At 45.1% G+C, this 20,613-nt stretch overlaps 1 protein-coding gene across 3 annotated transcripts in view; it reads left to right on the plus strand.

The window, feature by feature from the left end:
• The window catches only part of LOC144390270 (protein NLRC3-like), a 199,399-nt gene that overhangs the window by 168,476 nt on the left and 10,310 nt on the right, over positions 1 to 20,613 (plus strand). The window contains exon 1 of one of the 3 annotated variants that reach the window (XR_013454327.1): positions 17,288 to 17,495. The exons of the other annotated variants lie outside the window; for them this stretch is intronic. The gene's annotated coding sequence lies outside the window, so the exon portion shown is untranslated. Of the gene's footprint in view, positions 1 to 17,287; positions 17,496 to 20,613 lie in introns of those variants that run through there. 3 annotated transcript variants of the gene reach the window in all.

Below are 20,613 nucleotides of genomic sequence, written 5' to 3' on the forward strand. Positions count from 1 at the left end.
CACTGCAGTAGGAACACAGACAAACTCTCAGCGTTATTAGAAAGTGGGATAAAGGGAAAGAGCAAACCTTAGCAGTGGTGCTGCTCCTAAAGAAGCCAACCAGCTTCCGTGCTTTGGCCCGGATGCCAGAGAGCACCGGCTGCTGCTCAGGTCCCTTCTTCACTGTCAGATTCAGTGTGCAACATAAAATATGGTGCCGAACACAGGAAACCATATTGGGAGCACCATCAGTGACCACACACGTCACCTTATGATCGATTCCCCATTCCTCCATCAGGGAGGCTTTCACACGAGCTACATGTTCAGCAGTGTGTGATCGGGGGAAGCACTGAACCCAGTGTGGTTTTCTCCCCCACAAAGTGGCACCTTACAGCCAGGTAGGCATCCATACTGATGGATGTCCACATGTCAGAAGTAAGGCTAACAGCAGCCACCTTTTCCACTTTAGCCTTCTCCTTAGCTGACTCCTACTCAGCCTCCACCACGGCCTGCAGAGCCTAAAGGAAAACACATCTAGTGCTGAACTGTGAGACAATGAAGTTCTCATGTGTTTCATGCACCCACACATACCTGCCTTGTAGGGAGAACATGATGAGGATCCAGTTTGGACACAAATGCCCTGAATCATCCACAATACTGAAGGGCTGCGTGTCCATGAGTACTTTGGAAATGTGAAAAAAGACGTTCATGCCCCAACAAAATGGTCCATGTTGAATTTTGTGGCTCCTCCATCTATGTTTTTTCAAAGAAAGAAACAAAAGCATAATTCAAGTAAGCAGATGGCTCCATCAGCTAAAAACAAATGAAACGTACAACCATATTTTTTAGAGCAATGCAAATAAAGTTATACCTCTCCATAAAATAACTCACTCTGAATGGTCATTTGCATATTCCAGAAGGCCTCACTGACTCTCCACGTTCCACCTTCCGTGTTCTAACTTCCATGTCCATGTTCCGTTCTCCACAGCTTAAGAACACTCGCGGGTCAGGTAGTTAGCAGCCTTGGAACTGCACACAGGTTTTTTGCAGTGGGCGAACATTGAGAAAAGGCCACAATGACTCTGTGGCCCTAAAAGGACTCGAGGTAAGTGGGGAATCCAGACAGACGTCTGCATTAACTGGTGTTGGTGGTTTACTGGACTTGTCAGGTGGAGAAGTGGGTACCTGGAGATAAACCTCTGATTCACGCTGTTGGGACCTTTTTCTTACGGTGTCTTTTGTGTCTGAGCCGTGAAAGGATGAAATAAGACCATTTAACGCAGCCGGTGGCTTTAGTTCACTACAAATGTTCCCTTCTGTTTTTCCTCATGTGTAGATGACGATGAAAGCTCTTGGGACAAAACGTCCTCATCCAAAGGGCGCATCCCAAAGAAGAGGGTCCGACGCCGTCAGAGACTTGACACCGGCGTCAGAGCGCCATTGCTCGCCCGATACGAAAGGCCCGAAAGCTCCGGGCAGCGTGTCAGCGTGACTCGAGCAATGAGGAAAGACCAAGAGGAAAGGAAGCACAATCAGAGGAGGCGAGAAGAGGATTAGCGTTTTGTTTACGCTAATTGTAGCCTCGGCTATTTTGGTGTTCTCCTAGTCCGGTAGTAGTTAAGAGCTATTGTAAGGATGATAAGAATGATGTATTATTGTTGCATTGAATGGGTTAATATAAGGTAAAATATACTTAAAATGTTCATAAAAAGGTAAAAGTTAAAAGGCACTAATGGTCTGTAGATCAGTGATTCATTGTTCGGTGGTTTAAGTTTAGGTATCAGTGCAATCAGATTGATTGCTAATGCCTCATTCAGGGACGATCTGTGAGCGATTGCTAATGCCTCGTTTTGCCTATGAACGGAGCGTGTGGCGTACGGTCGTTCATTACAACTATGGCCGACACTGAGCTGCATCGTGTCCGTGTCGTTTGTCATATTTCCTCTTTTACAGAGGCGTAACATTTGGAGGCACCGCTGGGATAGTGTGCAGCGTGGTTTAGCGTCTTCAACAGATGTCCCCCGCCGTCACACATCCCCTTTAAACAACCCGGAACATCAGAAGCAGGTGGCGAATCAGCGATAGTGGAAGTCCGATTGTCTGGGGCAGCTTGCATGTGATCTGAGGTATTTCTGCATACCAGGAGAGCTGCTATTACTACCCGAAGATTAAAAGGTACCACTTCACTGCTAGCACCTACATCTGGCTGGGAAGATGGAGTCGACCGGATTAGAGGAGTTACAGCTTGAAGTAATAAGGGCATTGTGTCTGTTGCCCCGAGAGAGTTTGGTGGAGCTGTGTGACTATCTAATCATTGCCGGAGCAGAGTTTGAGCATGTTACCAACAAGGGCCGAACTGCTCTCATCACACTAATTTCAAACCACATACAGAGAGTAGAGCTAGAAGAGCTCGAGGATGAAGGTATGGCTGGCTTACTCCATCTTCAAGACAAAATTTCTGAGCTCCAGATAGCTGGTAAAGCTGGCCCATCAAAACCAGTAGGTGAGCAACAGGATGGAGAGGAGAAAAGAATATTGGAGGAAATTGAGGCCTTGCAGCTTCAGTTAGCAAGCACACAGAAACAGAGTCAGGAAAACAAGCCAGAAATGAAAGGAATTAAAAGCATTACCCCCACCAGACAATCACCACAGAGTGTAGTCCACAGTCCTGCACCTCACCCATGGCAAAAGGATTTTAAGATTGCTGGCCAAATCGGTGAGCCCGGTCAGAGAGACAAGCTGACTTTTTCGAGCCTAGCACGTCAAATTGAACATGGCTTAAGCAAGGGGTTTCTGGAACTCGAGATAGCAGATGCAGTGATAAGAGCGATATCTCCAGGCATGCAACTCCGCAGCTATTAAGAGGGCAAAACCAACCTAACCTTACCCATGCTGAGGCGAATACTCCGAAGTCATTATCAAGAGAAAAGTGCAACCGACCTTTATAAGCAGCTGACCTCAGAGGTGCAGGGCATCAAAGAAACCCCACAGAACTTCCTAATTCGCACTTTCGACCTGAGACAAAAAATTTTGTTCGCTTCGCAGGAATCTGAGTCAGGTCTCCAATATGACCCTGGGTTAGTGCAGAAGATGTTTCTTCACACTGTGCTAACTGGCCTGCAGAATGACAACATCAGGCGGGATCTTCAGCCTTACTTGGAGCAAACTGACATTGCTGATGAACTGTTGCTTGAGCGAGTGAATACAGCATGTGCTTATGAGACCGAGAGGCAGAACAAGAAAAAATTATCAGGACAACAAAGACCTGTTACCATCCATTCAGTGCAGTCCAGCGAAGCTTCTGCTGAAAAGAATGAAAATATACCAACTCAACAAAAGTCTAAAGTTTCCCCATCTGTTCTTTCCCAGCTTGAGGAAATTAAATCTGAGATGGCTCTGTTGAAAGATCTTAGAGCTGAAGTGTCTCACATTAGGGAGTCCATACAACCACCGCCAGCAGGGGGGGCCGATGGCGCATTAGGACTGCAATTCTCAGGTCAGCAGATGCAGGATCCGCCACAGGGCTACTGGTTTTCTGCGGGCTCCAGACACAGAGGAGGAACTGCTCAGTATCAGCAAAGGTTTGCCCCACAGCCCAACTTCCCCGCATCACGTCGTGATCAAAGGAGAAAATGTTTTAGTTGCCAACAGAGTGGCGCTGAAGATTATTGCACGCACTGTTATAGGTGTGGCAGTAGCGAGCACTTTCTGGCTGGTTGTCGAGCAAGGGGACAGAGACAGTTCGGAGGTGAGGCTTTAAACGGGGGAAGGTCACTCGCACAGGACAGGGAGTGACTAGTAATGTAGCAATGTCCCAGCAATGTGCATCCTGTAAGAAAGTGTTTTGCGAGTCTACGCCATGTCAAGTTGATAATTTGGCAGCACACAAAAGAGAATGTCAAGCACTCCCATGTATGACTACAAACACCGCTCCAAAGAAGGACAAAAGGGCAAAAAGGGCGCCATTGGTAGGAGGAAAACACATTGTTGATTGCTTCATCCAAGGCCAAAGTGTTCAGGCTCTGTGGGACTCAGGCTCCCAAGTGACCATAATTGATGAGAGATGGAAAGAAACACACCTGCCAAATGCAAGACTAAGAGGCATAACCGAAATTCTAGATACAACACAGACTTTTGACATACAGGCAGCAAATGGGGAGAGTATGCCATACACTGGTTGGGTCGAGGTAACTTTTAGATTAGCTTCAGGAGCTGCATCCAACACAGAAGTTATTGTCCCCACACTTGTAATGAAGGGTGGTAAGCTTGTCCAACCTATCATTGGGTCTAATGTGATTAGGATTATTATAGACAGTGAACTGAAACAGTCAAACACCACTGACAGGGAAGGGTTAAGTAGAACAGTAAGGGCAGCCTTTCCAGGACAAGCAGCAGCCTTTGTGGAGCAGGTAACTGCTGCGGTAGAACAAGTCAGCACCACACTAGGGGATGAGTATATTGTCAGGACAAAAAGGGGGAGGATTAACATACCAAAACGCACATCAGTCAGAGTTGAGTGTCATGTAAACATGGATTCTCCACATGAAGACAACATATTTCTCTTCGAGCCAGATGTGAACCCCCGCTGGGCAGAGGGACTTGAACTATGTGACATGCTGGTGAAAGTAGATAAGGACAGAAAAAAACCCTCTATTAGTGTAAGTGTGCAGAATATTACAGACCATGACATGATGTTACCAGGGAAAACTGTAGTCGGGACTGTCCAGCAGGTCCAAACAGTCTACCCCGCCTCCATACTAGAGGGGTCACGCCCTCCGCCTTCAGCTACAACAAATCACATCAGCGCTGAAAAGGATCTGACTACAGGCAATGTTTGGGATCCACCTGTGGATTTGGGCCACCTCAGTGAGCCAGAACGTGAGATAGTTAGCAAGATGTTACGAGAGGAGTGTGCCTCCTTTTCAAGAACAGAGGATGATATCGGTTGTATCGAAAAACTTCAACTCAGCATTTCCCTGAAAGACACGGAGCCTGTCGCAAAAGCATACCTCTCGGTGCCTAAGCCACTTTATCGGGAAATGAAAGACTACTTGAATGATCTCATCGCTCAGGGTTGGGTGGAGAAGTCTAATTCACCGTATGCATCACCAGTCGTGTGCGTTCGAAAGAAGGATGGGGGTCTCCGACTGTGCATAGACTTTCGCGAAGTGAACAGAAAGACCCTCCCTGACCGCCAGCCTATCCCCAGAGTGCAAGACATAATGGATGGCCTCGGAGGAAACTGTTGGTTCTCTCTGTTAGATCAAGGGAAAGCGTACCATCAGGGCTTTATGACGAAGGAGAGCAGACCCATAACCGCTTTTGTCACACCATGGGGTCTTTATGAGTGGATCAGAATTCCCTTTGGCCTGATGAATGCCCCAGCTGCCTTTCAACGTTGTATGGAAGAATGCTTGGAGGGGCTGAGGGATGAGATTTGTATCCCATATTTAGATGACACCTTGGTCTTTAGTAGAACCTTTGAGGAACACGTTGAGAATGTGAGAACAGTGCTACAGCGGCTACGGCAGTACGGTATAAAGTTGAAACCAAGCAAGTGTGTAGTGTTCAAGCGTGAGGTCCGCTACTTGGGGCGCATCGTGTCTGCTGAGGGTAGTAAGATGGATCCAGCTGATACTGCGGCTGTTAGGGCTCTAGAGGAAAAGAGGCCACGGACGGTGGGAGAACTGAGAGCAGTCATGGGGCTACTGAGTTATTACAGACAGTATATCAGAGACTTCTCCCGCATAGCCAACCCTCTTTATGCCCTAATGGAATTAGACCCTGGCCCAGACAAGCAGAAAGACCGGAACACCAAGACAAAAGCAGTGAAAGGAAAGTTTAAAGGGACACCGTCACACAAACCAATCACATGGACTGAAAAACATCAAGACATATTAGAGGGATTAATTGACTGCCTGGTTGAGCCACCAATACTTGGATTCCCAGACTTCAACAAATCGTTCATCCTACATACAGACGCTTCACAGCAAGGCTTGGGTGCAGTGCTATATCAAAAGCAAGAGGGTAAGCTTTGTGTAATAGCCTATGCATCTCGAACACTGACAAAAGCAGAAAGAAACTACCATCTACATTCAGGGAAACTTGAATTTCTGGCTTTGAAGTGGGCCGTTACAGAGCGATTTCGAGACTACCTAATCAGCTCATCTTGCACTGTGTATACGGACAACAACCCACTAACCTATGTGTTATCGACAGCCAAGCTGAACGCAACCGGACAGAGGTGGGTTGCTGAATTAGCCGACTTCGACATAACAATAACATATCGCCCAGGCAGAGAAAATGGTGATGCGGATGGCCTTTCACGAATGCCCTGTGACATAGAGACAATGATTGAAGAGTGTTCAGAGGAAATGTCCTCCCCTTCTGTGCAAACTACAGTACAAGCTGTGGAAGTGAATGTTTCACACACTGTTTGGTCCATTATGGCTGCTGAGTGTATAGAAACGGATGAGGACATGCCTACGCCCCTTTCAAGAGCAGCTCTCCGTCAAGCTCAAAAAGATGACAAAGATATTGGCCCCATCATCGCCTGTAAACAGTCAAATGAAAGACCTGTAGGACAGCAGTTAAAAGCATTCGGTGCACTGAGCAGGTGTCTCCTCCGTGACTGGGAGAAACTCGGCTTTGATGGAGATGGAATACTTCATAGAAAGACTGCAACCAGGACCCAACTGGTCCTCCCTGAAATATTCAAGTCAACAGTTCTGAGACAGCTCCACAATGACATGGGACATCAAGGTGTGGAACGCACAACGTCACTCGTCCGGGATCGCTTCTTTTGGCCACACATGCAGAGAGAGATTGAACACTATGTCACCCAAAACTGTACCTGCCTTAAACAAAAAAAACCCTGTCGAGAAACAAAAGCTCCACTCTCACCGATTGTCACCACTCAACCATTCGAGCTTGTATCCATTGACTTTCTCCATCTAGATAAGTGCAAAGGTGGATATGAATATATATTGGTAATCGTGGATCATTACACACGCTTTGCACAAGCTTACCCCACCATGTCGAAATCTGCCAAAACTGTAGCGGAAAAGATATTTAATGATTATGCAATGAAGTTCGGGTTCCCCCTGAGGATCCATCATGACCAGGGGGGAGAATTCGAAAACCAGTTGTTTGCACAGCTGAAGAAGAATTGTGGAGTGATGGGCTCAAGAACAACACCGTACCACCCACAAGGCAACGGACAGGTGGAACGCCTGAACAGAACACTGCTGCAAATGCTTAGAACGCTCACAGAAAGGCAGAAGTCAAATTGGAGAGAGTCACTGCCCAAGCTCATCTACGCATACAACAGCACTCGATGTGAAGTCACAGGTTTCTCCCCCTTCTACCTCTTGTTTGGAAGATCACCGAGGTTACCTGTGGACTTACTATTTGGCTTGACACAAGAGGCTGGAACCGCCGATCATCAGGAGTACATGAGAAGGTGGAAACAACAGATGCAAGAGGCATATGAGATTACAACGGCAAACGCAAAAAAATGTGCTGAAAAGAGTAAGAGAAACTACGACAGCAAAGTGAGGAGTTCTGTACTGCACGAGGGTGACCGGGTTCTCGTCAGAAACTTGACACCCAGGGGCGGAACAGGGAAGCTCCGAAATCACTGGGAAGATTGCGTTCACAAAGTTATCCGTCAGGTGGGAAAAGACATGCCCATATATGAAGTAATATCAGAACAAGGCAAGGCGAGAGGACGTAGGGTACTGCATCGTAACCTGCTTTTGCCGTGTGACCATTTGCCACTGGAAATACAATTGAAACCAGCTAAAGCAAAAAGACAAATCACAGCAGGGACCCGCAAGGGAAGGGAGCAACAACACCAAGATGCAGATGTTGAGGATAGTGATGAAGAGGACTATGGATACTATCCATCCAGAGATCAGCCTTTCCCTGTGATACAGCCCGAAGAAGATTCAGCCGGTCAGGAAGCTGAACAACTTTCACAGGATGCTGAACCTCAGCAACAGGAAAACCAGTTGGAACAGGATAGTGGAGATACACTGACAGAGAGGGACACATCGGAACAGCAGGAGATTATTGCTCACGAGGACACTGCTCTGGAGGAGAGACCGTCCGTAGTGCAGTCACCTGTTCAGAGTGGAACTCACTGGGGACATGAACAGCGATATCAGCGTCCGGTCAGGGACAGACGGCCTCCAAGATTCTTCACGTATGACCAGTTGGGCACTCCTGGTTGTTACAGCACTGGACTCACAGGTGAAGCCATGCAGTGGTACCCACCAGCACCTTATAGAGCCATGCAAGCAGCAGGTGCATGGATGACTCCAGTACAGCACTTTGGCTACCAGCCTGTCGTGGTACCAGGGTACTGACTTTGAAACACACTTGCACATTTGCTACACACGCATTGATGGACTGGGGAACAAGCCAAGCGCTAACACTTACACTATGCACTCCTGGACTTTTGAATAAGCTGTGTGCCTGTGTACGAACCGTTACAAGGGTGATCTGGAAATAATGTGTACTGTTTAACCTGCCTTCATCATTACCCATCTTTTGGTTGGGATGTCGGGGACGACATCTGTGTTGAAGGGGAGTATGTAAGGATGATAAGAATGATGTATTATTGTTGCATTGAATGGGTTAATATAAGGTCAAATATACTTAAAATGTTCATAAAAAGGTAAAAGTTAAAATGCACTAATGGTCTGTAGATCAGTGATTCATTGTTCGGTGGTTTAAGTTTAGGTATCAGTGCAATCAGATTGATTGCTAATGCCTCATTCAGGGACGATCTGTGAGCGATTGCTAATGCCTCGTTTTGCCTATGAACGGAGCGTGTGGCGTACGGTCGTTCATTACAACTATGGCCGACACTGAGCTGCATCGTGTCCGTGTCGTTTGTCATATTTCCTCTTTTACAGGTAAGAACGAGTGTTGTATTAGGGTTGATCAATGTATATATGTGTTTCAATGTGATTCAATGTGTTCAATCTGTTTAATGTGAAAAGGAAAGAGTCTTGTACTTTTTTTTCAAGGTTATTTTCCCATGTTGTTTTACGATGTTGCAAACATATTTGATATTTTGGTAACTCACTTTAAAGACTGGTTCAGGTCATTTGAGTAATATGGAGCCATAACTGATCGAATTGTATTTGTCTTAATTGTATAAGCTCTTATAAAGACATTACCGCAAAGGGAAAATAACATGTTTAAGTGCGATACTGAGTGTATAAATGTGTTATTATGCTTTTCATGTTCATTACAACTATGGCCGACACTGAGCTGCATCGTGTCCGTGTCGTTTGTCATATTTCCTCTTTTACAGGGGCGTAACACTATTTGGTGACTCTCTGGTGGGTCTTGTGCTTTCTGTACTTCGGGTAAAGCTTTGTATATATATATATATATATATATATATATATATATATATATATATATATATATATATATATATATATATATATATATATATATTGTTTGTATATAATAGTATGTATATAAGGCACGAAGGTGCAGAAAGACATAGATAAGTGTGTGTTCCACTTCTTGTTAATGTACAGAGAATTGAAATACACAAACAAGGACACAAGTCAAACCTGAAAACAATAGTTTTATTCATACAGGAATCCATGTGTTTATTAGATGATTTATTGGTTCAACTTTTCATAATCAGAGATTGGGCCAAAATATACTGGTGGGCTGTTTGATACATTTGCACTACAAGTTTTCAACAGCAGACGTCATCATAGAGTTTGAGATGCATTGAATGAATGAACCTTTTTACGATACGATTGGCTGGAAAGCTTCACTGCTTCATAAAGCTTCATAAAGCTTCACTGCTTCATAAAGCTTCATAGAGCTTCACTGCTTCATAAAGCTTCATGAAGCTTCACTGCTTCATCTGGCTTCATCTGTCCGTCACTAGTAAACAGCAGAATGTGCACAGAGGAACTGAAGTCACACAGAAAGAACTACAGAACAGGAGTTTGCTGGACAACACGAGCAGAGCTACTGAGCCACGTTACCACGTAGGAGTATTAACAAGGTGCCACTGGAGAGGTGAACAGCCCGGCTCTAAATACTGCAGGGGTGGATCATGGAATGTGGATCAGCTGTGTAGGAATGGAGCAGGATGAACGGCCACGCCTCCTCACCTGCTTCCTCTAGACACGCCCCTTTTCTCTTCTGGTTGATGCTTCAGCAAAACCAGAGCTACAAGACAAAGAGTTTGGCGGCAAATCCGGTTGATGCGCGTGAATCAAACATTGTGGACGTGAACTTCGGAAGGTGTTGTTATTGACAGCTAGGGGGCGGAGCCAGTCACCGGCATCTCCACGTCTGATTGGTTCCACTTTTCGTCCTTGGATTGGCTGGATTTCGTCCCTGTTGACCGTTGTGAATCCCCAGAACTGATGGAGCAGGATGAACGGATCGGATTAACGGTACCTGAGGTGTGCAAGTGGTACATGAAGACAGACAATGTCCCTCTCTGTCTTCTTCACAAATGGCTGTGGAAACCCCTCACGTGAGATCTATGTCACTTCCGTTTTACTTTCACTATGAGTCATTGCTGTAAATCACCGTTAGCTGAGTAGCACATTAGCTGCCATTAGATAGCTGGTATCAGCGTTTTCTGTTAACAACCTTTAAAAAACACTGCAGAGTCCAATCAAAGTTCTGATGAGATAATAATAATAATAATGCTATGATGTCATAACTGAATGAACTCATCATAGGAAAATATTTAAAAGTTAGCTAAATATCTACTGAATTAAACTTTCTTTACAAATACATGTAATATTAAAAGCAGCATCAAGGGTTTGCAGTCAAAATGATTCAGTTTTGATTTGACACAAGATTCAAAGAACTATCTTCACATGTTGTTGTTTTTATAAGCTGATATCCCCCACAACACGCTAGAGAGACGTTTTACAGCAGTCAATGAATATCTTTTTCCTAAAGTGGACATCATGGTTCTCCACAGCATGTCCTTCGGCCTCAAACGTTGGAGCGTCTCCTGTCAAAACTGGAGCTCGCACTCATTCCAACACACTCCATATGGATTTCCTGCAGGAGGAAAAGACGACTTGTCAACAAGGCCAAAGTGATGCTGATCAGGATGCTCGGCCTGCGCTTAGTGCTCCTAATGGCCTTTGGCACGTTTCACTGCGCCCAAAGGAAAGCCACCAATCAGAGCCTGGAGTCTCCAACACAGCTGTCAATCACTGCCAGTGACACGTTGACAATCAAACCGTCTGATCTAAACATCCTATGAGCTGTTTCAGAGGCATGTTTCAGCTACTGATTAGCAGTAAAACATGTTGGGACAGAAAGCAGTCGAGCCAGGACGTGTCTCCTTGTGGACGTGTAGATTATGTCTCGTGTTCTACAGTCAAGAGACAGTGAGACGTTTCATCGAAGTCACTAAATGTTGCTTTAAAGCCGTCATCACAAAGACATAGTTTCAGTTTGTGTGTTTGTCTTGAAGGACACGCTACATCCAGACGGAGGAAGATGAAGCAGGTAAACGGCTACAAATAGAACACGATGAAGCTGAGTAACACACACACACTGAAACACAGAGCATCTCACCAATGGTGAAGCTGAAGCGTCCGTGCAGAAAGTAGCACTGCCGCCCTTTTTAAACTGTTTGTTGGACGTTGGTCGTGTCGTTGGGCTCCTGATGTGCACGGTGTCCCTCAGTGGGTGAGGGGGGGCCGTTCTCTCTGTGCTGCTGTGGACGGGTGTTCAGGGTAAACGCCGCCCTTTTCCTCTTTGCTCTTCGCCCCTCGAGGCTCCAACAACTCTGATCTGCTCCATTGAGACACTTTCATGTCTGATATTTATATTTACTGTGAATTAGTTTCCTCTGCTGCTCCGTCACACACAGCGTTTCTATTTGAAATGAGAAGCAAACAAAAGCGTGATAGTTAAACACCCGACAGTCAAGAAGCGTATTCAAATGTTTCAGAGCAGCTGACGTCATCGAGGCAGCTGCTGTCCCATGAAACGAGCGTCCTCTGTTGTCCCCGTGAGTCAGGACCCCCGAGTCTGTTCTCCCCAGAACGCAAGTCCGTCCTCTGCGTCCCATCGTTGAGAAAGGGCCCCACGTTGGGAGGTTAATACGAGCAGCGTGGAGATCAGGACCTTCAGCTGCTTCCACGTGTCGTCCAGTCGACAGGGGACACGAGGACAGAGGTCCCTCATGATGCAGCTGTGGACAGTCTTCTCGTATGTTTCTGTTGCTGCTTATTACCCGTCCATGACCAGCCGTTCTCCTGAAGCTTCCCCTGGACCGAGGCGCTAATGGAACCACTGAGCTCCACCACCGGGGCTCCCTGAAGACCTTTACTGGTGCTCTGAGTTCTCTCCGTTCTTCCTGCTGCAGGAACGTCTCCACGCCCCTCAGCTGCTGTTCATACAGCTGTCAATCATGTTGAATGACACGTGAGTGAAGGCGGCACGATGCAGCGCGCTGAGGCCATGCAGAGAAGCTCAAGTAGCGGTGAGCCTTGTGGTGACGTCATTGTCTTAACTCAGGTAGTGACGTGATGTCACCTGTCAATCACAGGTCAGTGGAGCCACGATAATGAAGTAACTGTTGTTCTTTGGTGACTAAAGAGCCTCTTCTTGTTCACAACAACGGGTTCAGTCATCGAGCAGCAGCACATGTGGGATTAGTTCACTTCCTGCTTGTAGTTCACTGAGAACGTCAGCGCCTCTGGACACGATGGACTAACATCTGGAGGGACAACGTCCCCTTGCTGGACATCAACACGAGTTCCCTCGTTGTCCTCTTACAGGACGTTGTCCCACACACGTCTCTGGTTTAGTTCAGTGTGTTGTGTTCTAGTGTCTTTTGAACACTTAAAACGCACTTATGTGACGTCACAGAACTAACCGGTGACTCTGTGGGCCACAGCGCCCCCACGTGGGCAAACCAAGCAGCTGCTTATAAGCGCTCAGCCTGACGGTGACGTGTGCTGCAGAACTCTGTTCAGAAAGGGTTGAATTAAACAAACGCTGCTGCCTAACGGGCCCAAACATCACCACTAACATCAAGTAGAAGAGCCTTTGTGAACCACGCGGAGCTCATCTGTTATTCGGCAACACGAAATCACCTGAAGAACCAACGTGTCTGATAACAATCCCACTCTGAGCCCTTTGGACATGTTGTCTCATCAGGAGACCGTAGCGGTTTATCGGCTCTCACGTTGAACTAACTTACATCCGGAAGACGTTTACAGCAACACGAGCCTTCGGAGTCTTTTCGCTTCCGTTTCTGTGAGTTTCTCCTCCATATTCCGGTGAACGGAGCTGCTAAAACGAGATGTTTCTACAAGGAGGTCTGGTGGAGAGGACAGAGACTCTCGTTATGAAGGGATGAGGACAGACACGTTTATTATTCAGAGGACAGTGGTGTCCGTTGAGGTTGGACAGGTTTAATAAAGACTTTAACTCACAGGGAGACGCCGCTCTGCTGCTGCAGTACCGACAGCGGCCGCGGTGGCGCCGTTTCACCACAAGTCACAACGTCTTTAATGGTTTAATAACCATAGAAAATGATAATTAATAACTAAAGACAATGAGGAACGCTTCACGGGTTTGCGTGTCCTCCTCTAGCTGGGACTTTGCTGCGTCACGATTGGCTGCTTCTCATTAATTGGAACGTGACACAATCTTACAGGTTTTATTCATCAGATAATCTTCACAGCTTCAAACGTTCACGTTCTCACCCTTTTCCTTTCATGCATCACTTATATAATATTTAACTAAGAAACTAAGACATATGCTCCATGTATCAGAGAGCTGGAGAAAAGATCTGGTTCATTCTTCCATTATTCCTCACTTCACACAATGAACATTTGGTAGTAAAACAATAAAATGAAGGTGCTGTTGGTGGAAGCGTCCTCATGTTTGGTCCTGGGGGGGAAACAGTTTTAACAATGTGACCTACAGCTGATATCCGTATCTGAATAAAGATTATTAATATACGTTACGTACAAGTCACAAGTCATTAGAACAAGAGTCCTTTCTGCCGGTAATCGATTAGTTTGTGCTGTTAATCAGGACGCGTGTGATTGATTACTTTGATCATCAAATGATCAGGCAGCAAAGTTCATGAGAAATAATAATACTTTACTTTTTATAGCACTTTTCTTGGTACCCAAAGACGCTTAAGAAGAAGAAGAGGAGAAGAAGAAGAGGACGAGCTTGTGATGGATTAAATAAACGTCACTATGACATCATCAGTGTGCAGCGCAGAAACATCAACATCTGTAAAAACGCAGGAAGAAGTGTAACGTTTCTTCATGAGATCTCAGCGGCTGCAAAAACTAAAGGTTTCCTGAATGAAATCATTCTATTGTTTAATGCAGTAAAAGAAATGGACGTATTCACAAGGCTCTTATTGTCCAAGCAGCTAAAAGCAGCTATAAACCAACAGATTGAGATGGATGGATGGATTGATTGATTGATTGATTGATGGATGGATTGATTGATTGATTGATTGACTGCGTAGGAGACGGACTTGGGACCTACAGGGTTGTCTTCTCCTGAGAACGTCATGGTCACATGTGAACAAGCCCTCTGCAAACACAAAGCATCAAAAACACATTTTTGCCATTTCAACAATCACACAAAAGGACGAACAAACAGCACTGAAGGTCAAACTAAGACAGGAAGTGGTCTCTGATGTCTCACGAGGAAGACGATGCAGGAGGAAGCTGCGAGACTCTGGGGAACCGGAGGAGGAAATCCTCTCTGAGCTCGTTTGAAGGTTTAAACGTGAGATTTGAGTTTAGTGTCAAACAACAACTCTGCTTCTCTTCGTCTTTTTACCTCCATAAAAAGATCAGATGTTTTTATTACTACATGTAATAAATGAGTTTCTGAAGGAGGTGAAGACCTCTGTAGAACCTCTGGATCACCACTTCATCACTACATTAAGAGGAGCATCGTGGTGCAATGAGGTGTCACACTGGATGGTGCGTTCAATGTCACTGGGGTTTTCATCATTGAATTGAACACAATCATAGCTGTGCATTGGTGTTATTCTATTGATTAGTGTCAACATGACAGCGGTGTCACACTATTCTCATGTCTTTATTGATCACACAGTGTCAGAATCAGGGCTGTATCCTGGTGGACACTAAATGCATTTTATTCATTGGTCTAATTCATGAAGCGTCGTCAGTCTGACTACTGTAACTCTCTCCTGCAGGTCTCCTGCTACCACCATTCCACCTCTGCAGCTCATCCACAATGCAGCAGCTCCACTGCTCTTTAACCTTCCTAAGTCCTCTAAACATGGTGCTCACGTACCGTGCTGTGAATGGATGGGGTCCAGCTTACATCCAGGACCTGGTCCGACCCGACATCCCGACCCGCACTCTCCGCTCTGCATGTGATAAACTGCTTGTTCCTCCTCACTGAGAGCAAAACACTCGACTAGATCTCCACTCTTTGCTGTCCTGCTCCTAAATGGTGGAAGGAGGTCTCTGAAGACACCAGGACCACAGAGAGTCTTCACATCTTCAGACTAAAGACACACCTCTTCAGACTCTACCTCCACTAACACACTAACTAACTGTAGCACTTACATTGGACTTATAATGGTTCTTATCTACAGCAAGTTGTAAAGCGGCTTATTAGCGTCAGCTTATTGACATGTGATGTAATGAAGGTGTAAAGGTGTGGACTCTGCTATGAATCAGGCTGAGGACCCAGAGCACCGAGTCCCTCCCTCTGAAGCCCCTCTGTGTGGGGAACATGACAGCCAGACCAAAGCTCAGAGGTGAGAGGACCATCTCCAACTGTCCTCCACTCGTCTCCATGTCCCAACGTCTCTGACTCACTGACTCTGCTTCTACATGTGTGACCAGGATCCATCAGAGACCAGGACCTGGACCTGGACCCAGCTGTGTGTCCATGAAGAGTAACCGGTCTAAAGGTCGACTGACTTCAAAGATGGACGTGGTTCTTATGAGCCTCACTAAGCTCTTGAACAGATGAACCAGATGAAGAACATGATCATTGGTTGTATTGTAACATTAAGTGAAGATGGATTGATGTCAGTGAGGGATTTCACATTCATTTGTGGTGTGAAAACATGGCAGGTCTCCCTGCTCGATGTCGCACCGTCTCATTCATTCACTTGGCTCATGACGTCCACCTGAATGTTCCTCTTTGGCTAATAAGTGACCTAAATCGCTTGAGACAGGTAACATCACATTATGGCTCAATTCAGTGCAGCTCGTGACTCACTCTCCACCAATCAGAGCGCTTGATTTCACCCGTATTATAAAATAATATACGATACGGGACATGAAACATAACCAGTAGTCCAAGTGCAAGCAGCCAGTTGATGGTGAATTTATGCTACTTTGTTGAATTCATATGTTTGTGAATGTGACTTTGAAAGAGTCAGAGCCTCCAGCCACCAACCTCACCGCACGTCACTGCCAGCAGCTCTGTGAAAGGTCCAACGTCTAGTTTCAGAAGATCTAAGGAGACTTCTACAGGTCAGAGGACCGTCTGAAGAGCTTTGCAGTACTTTCATTAGAATTTGTATTTTCGATGCAGAGGTCTGCAGACGTTGTTTTTCTGACCCGCAGTAAGAAGTAAAACCAGATGAAACTGATGACTAACTGTCACTCAACTAATAAACTGTCCATCGACAGTCTTCAGCATCTGGTTTTCATGATGATCAATGACAGAAGCTGGAGGAATTACAGTTTGTCTTCTACATTCAGTCACATCTTACTGTGTGCAAGCAGGCTGCTTTACTGGCTGTTCTTACCCACAATCCTTTGCACAGCAGGTATATGAGCCAGAGGGTTCAAGGTGCCATGTGATGAGGAAGTAGAACACTGCATGTAACAACATGTCCTTTGTGATTTGGCAGGCGGCTTCAGACTGATACGTGGGGAAGTTGTTCCGCCCCAACAGGTTCAACCTGATCATCAAAGTGGAGTGAAGAATAAAAACACTCTCAGCTCAGACTCTGTTGTCTTAGTGGATGTTTTTATTCAATATAAACTCTTCACTACATTTGTTACAAAGGTTTCTGCTTCATCACGTGTTCCCTACTAGTCTACATGTAGAAGAAGACCAGGTGACAAAGAGGGGCGTGCACGGGTCCTCTGAACCATCTGGTCCAACAACAGCATCCAGTCTGTTGTCATAGCAACTCTTTACAAGGTGGAAGGATCGTTCCACAGATGCTGGTTTTGATCCTGAAAGACTCTTGTTGAGCCGTGAGGAGGATTCTGTTCACGAGGACCTTTGACCCTGTTAACAGCTCAGACTGAGACTCAGTCAACCAGTCAGACCGCATACTTTGATGGTGACGTGAGGACACACCCTCTCTGATGAAGGACAACAAGCTCTAACAAGCTGCAACACTTCACTCCGTCTGATGGAAGCTGAAGTGAAGCACGGAGCTCCTTTTCTACACGGACCTGCTGAGGACAGAAGAGAGCTGCTCACTGAGGAAGTTCACGTCTACGAGCTCAGTAAGTGCAGCTGTGATTGGTTGAATGACATCATTGATGGTTGTGAAGGTGTGATTGTTTAAAGCTGGGAAACAAGATGGCGCCTGTGTGAGCAGGCAGAGAGAAGCTGCTGTTAGTCTGAATGATGACGCTGTGATGAAGAAGAGGAGCTCAGTCTGATCTGGGGTCTGTGAGGACTGTTACTGATGAGGAGGGGAAGGTAGCAGACGGAGGGGCACTAGGACTCAGCAGGGACTACAGAGCTCACCTGGGCCTTTGTTCCTGAAACACACCTGAGAGACTCTGTTTGTCTCACCTGCTGCTTCAGTCCTTTAAGGCAAGGCAAGGCAATTTTATTTGTATAGCTCTTTTCATATACAAGGCAGACTCAAAGTGCTTCACATCATAACATTTCATACAATAAAGTGAAATAAAATGCAGGAATTAAAATAATTAAAAACAGCAAATAAAAGTATAGATTAAAATCTTATTTAAATTGTTCAATTAAAGGCAGAGGTAAAAAGTGCAATGTAGGTCAAATTTATCAGAAGGCGAAGCTGAACATAAAAGTTTTCAGTCTTGTTTTAAACGTGGTCAGAGTTGGGGCAAGTCTTAAATCTTCAGGAAGTTAATTCCAGCTGTTTGTTGCGTAGTAACTAAATGATGCTTTCCCATGATGTGTATTTACTCTGGGAATCACTAACAGATTGGTGTCAGAAGATCTTGAAGGCTTATGTAGTGGAAGCATATCAGTGATATACTTTGGGGACTCCACACGTTACGTCGGTTGTTTCTGATACGAAGTCACCAATGGAAACAAAATAGTTCCTGTCTTGTAGATCTGACCTGAACCAGCTTAAGACTGTGCCTGAGAGCCCCACCCAGTTTTCCAACCTGTCCAAAAGTATTGAGTGGTCGACAGTATCAAATGCAGCACTGAGGTCTAATACCAATAATGTTGAAGTTTTGCCAGAGTGTGTTAAGACGGATGTCATTTACTACTTTAATAAGGGCCGTCTCGGTGCTATGAAGAGGTCGAAATCCTGACTGGAAATTGTCGTGGCAGCCAGTTGAAGCCAGGAAGTGATTAAGTTGTTGTAGGACAACTTTCTCAATTATTTTACTTATAAAAGGTACATTTGAAATTGGTCTGTAGTTGTTGATAATAGAGGCATCTAGGCTCCGCTTTTTTAGGAGAGGTTTAATAACTGCAGTTTTGAAATCTTTTGGGAAATGGCCTGTCTGAACAGAGTTATTAACTATTTGCAATACGTCTGTTGCTAGGCAGTCAAAAACATTCTTAAAGAAGTTGGTAGGTAGAGCATCAAGACAGCAGCTGGATGGTTTTAAATTTGTCACCGTTTCCACTAGAGTTTGAGAGTCTATGGCATTAAAGCTTGTCATCATTGCTGTGTTACTTTTGCCTAAATAGGGTGGTGATCCAACATTTTTGTTTGAGATATTAATGGCGCGTCTGATGCCTTCAATTTTATCAGTATAAAAGAACACAAACTCGTGGCATTTCTGTGTGGAATGGAGTTCAGGTGGTATTTGTGTCGGGGGGTTGGTCAGTCTGTCAACAGTTTCAAACAGGGTTTTTGCCTTATTAGTGTTGTTGTTGATGATGTTGGAGAAGAATGTTTCCCTGGCACTTTTTAAGTCTAAATTGTAGGCCCGGAGGCGCTCTTCATAGATGTCATGGTGAATGTGAAGTTTTGTATTCCGCCAGATTCGTTCAGCCTTCCTGCGCTCTCTTCTCTGGGCTGTTACAACAGCAGCTTTTCTCCAAGGTGCCTTTTACTCACTAGAACTGGTTTTAACCGTAACAGGTGCAATGTCATCTATAACATTGTTTACAAGATTATCAGCATGACATGGGATTAGAGGTGGTAACGAGGAGATGACATTTTTAAGGGAAAGGGAACCTTCCAACGACCACTTTTCGCACCCAAGGAGTATTGTGTCCTGCAGTCATACGTGCACGGACCTGTTTCAGGCAGTTTAACAACGACATGAAAAAAGGCGCATAATACAAAGTGCGCTCGTATTATATGGTCTCTAAGAGCATTTTGATTGGTTAGTAAGATGGAGGCGGCTCCTGCTTAGAACCTTCAGAGAGCCTCATTGGAGCACAGGGACGTCCATCCCTCTGGGCTCTCGGATCATCACGCCTCCGTTGTTCATGAGTTCTTCTTATCAGGATGTTTGGCAGATGTGTGCATGATGATTTGCATATGAGCGCTAGGCGTAGTTCTAGGTGTGGACATGTTATTCTTAGAAAGGGGAACAGGTGGTTCCAGTTGGACTGCATTTGATCCAGATAGTGCTGCATCTCTTTCAACATGTTCGTGTGCTGGTTTTGTGACTTGAAATACATGTTGTTCGTGCCATCCGGCCTTTAAGCGGCCTTCACCCATTATTACTCTGCATTTATAGTTCAAGTGTCATTTCATTCTAGCGTAAACGTGCATGTTTATATTTAATACTCAACAGTAGAGTCGCGTTGCAGCAAACCAAAGTCTGCAGACTGAGTTGTGTGAGTCACCTTAGCTACAGCTGTGCTGTGTGTAGGTGAAGCTAACCCGGACATTGTCTCCAAGTACTTTGTGTAACTCGTCTCCAATGAGGACAACAAGCCCATTTCTGTTTAATCACATTTTACAGATGTTTTCAAGCACTAACTTAACTCTCATCTTCCTGCCTATAGAGCAGGGAATAATTTGGAGGGCCGGGCCAAAATGCAGAACTCTTTTTATAATGTATAATTATGCAATATACACTTTATTTCTATATTAAAAGCAGTAAATGGCATTGTTTTGACCGCTGGTAAGAGTGTATGTTATTATTTGGAAATTAAAAGGTGAGGTTAGCTTTCAAAAATATAATTTAGTCAAGTATAATTTTCAAAATGATGAACAAAATATGAAACATTTGACTAATTTTCAGTCACGTTAGTAACAAAGGGCATTTTGAGTTTCATATACTTTTGAAACAAGGATGTTCCTTGTTTAAAGTCAAAGCGGATACTTTATTTTAACCCAAAGAGTATTGTGTCCTGCAGTCATACGTGCACAGACCTGTTTCAGGCAGTTTAACAACAACATGAAAAGAGGCGCATAATACAAAGTGCGCTCGTATT

This window comes from Gasterosteus aculeatus, chromosome 21, assembly GCF_964276395.1.
Source record: "Gasterosteus aculeatus chromosome 21, fGasAcu3.hap1.1, whole genome shotgun sequence".
In the NCBI taxonomy this organism is placed as follows: domain Eukaryota; kingdom Metazoa; phylum Chordata; class Actinopteri; order Perciformes; family Gasterosteidae; genus Gasterosteus; species Gasterosteus aculeatus.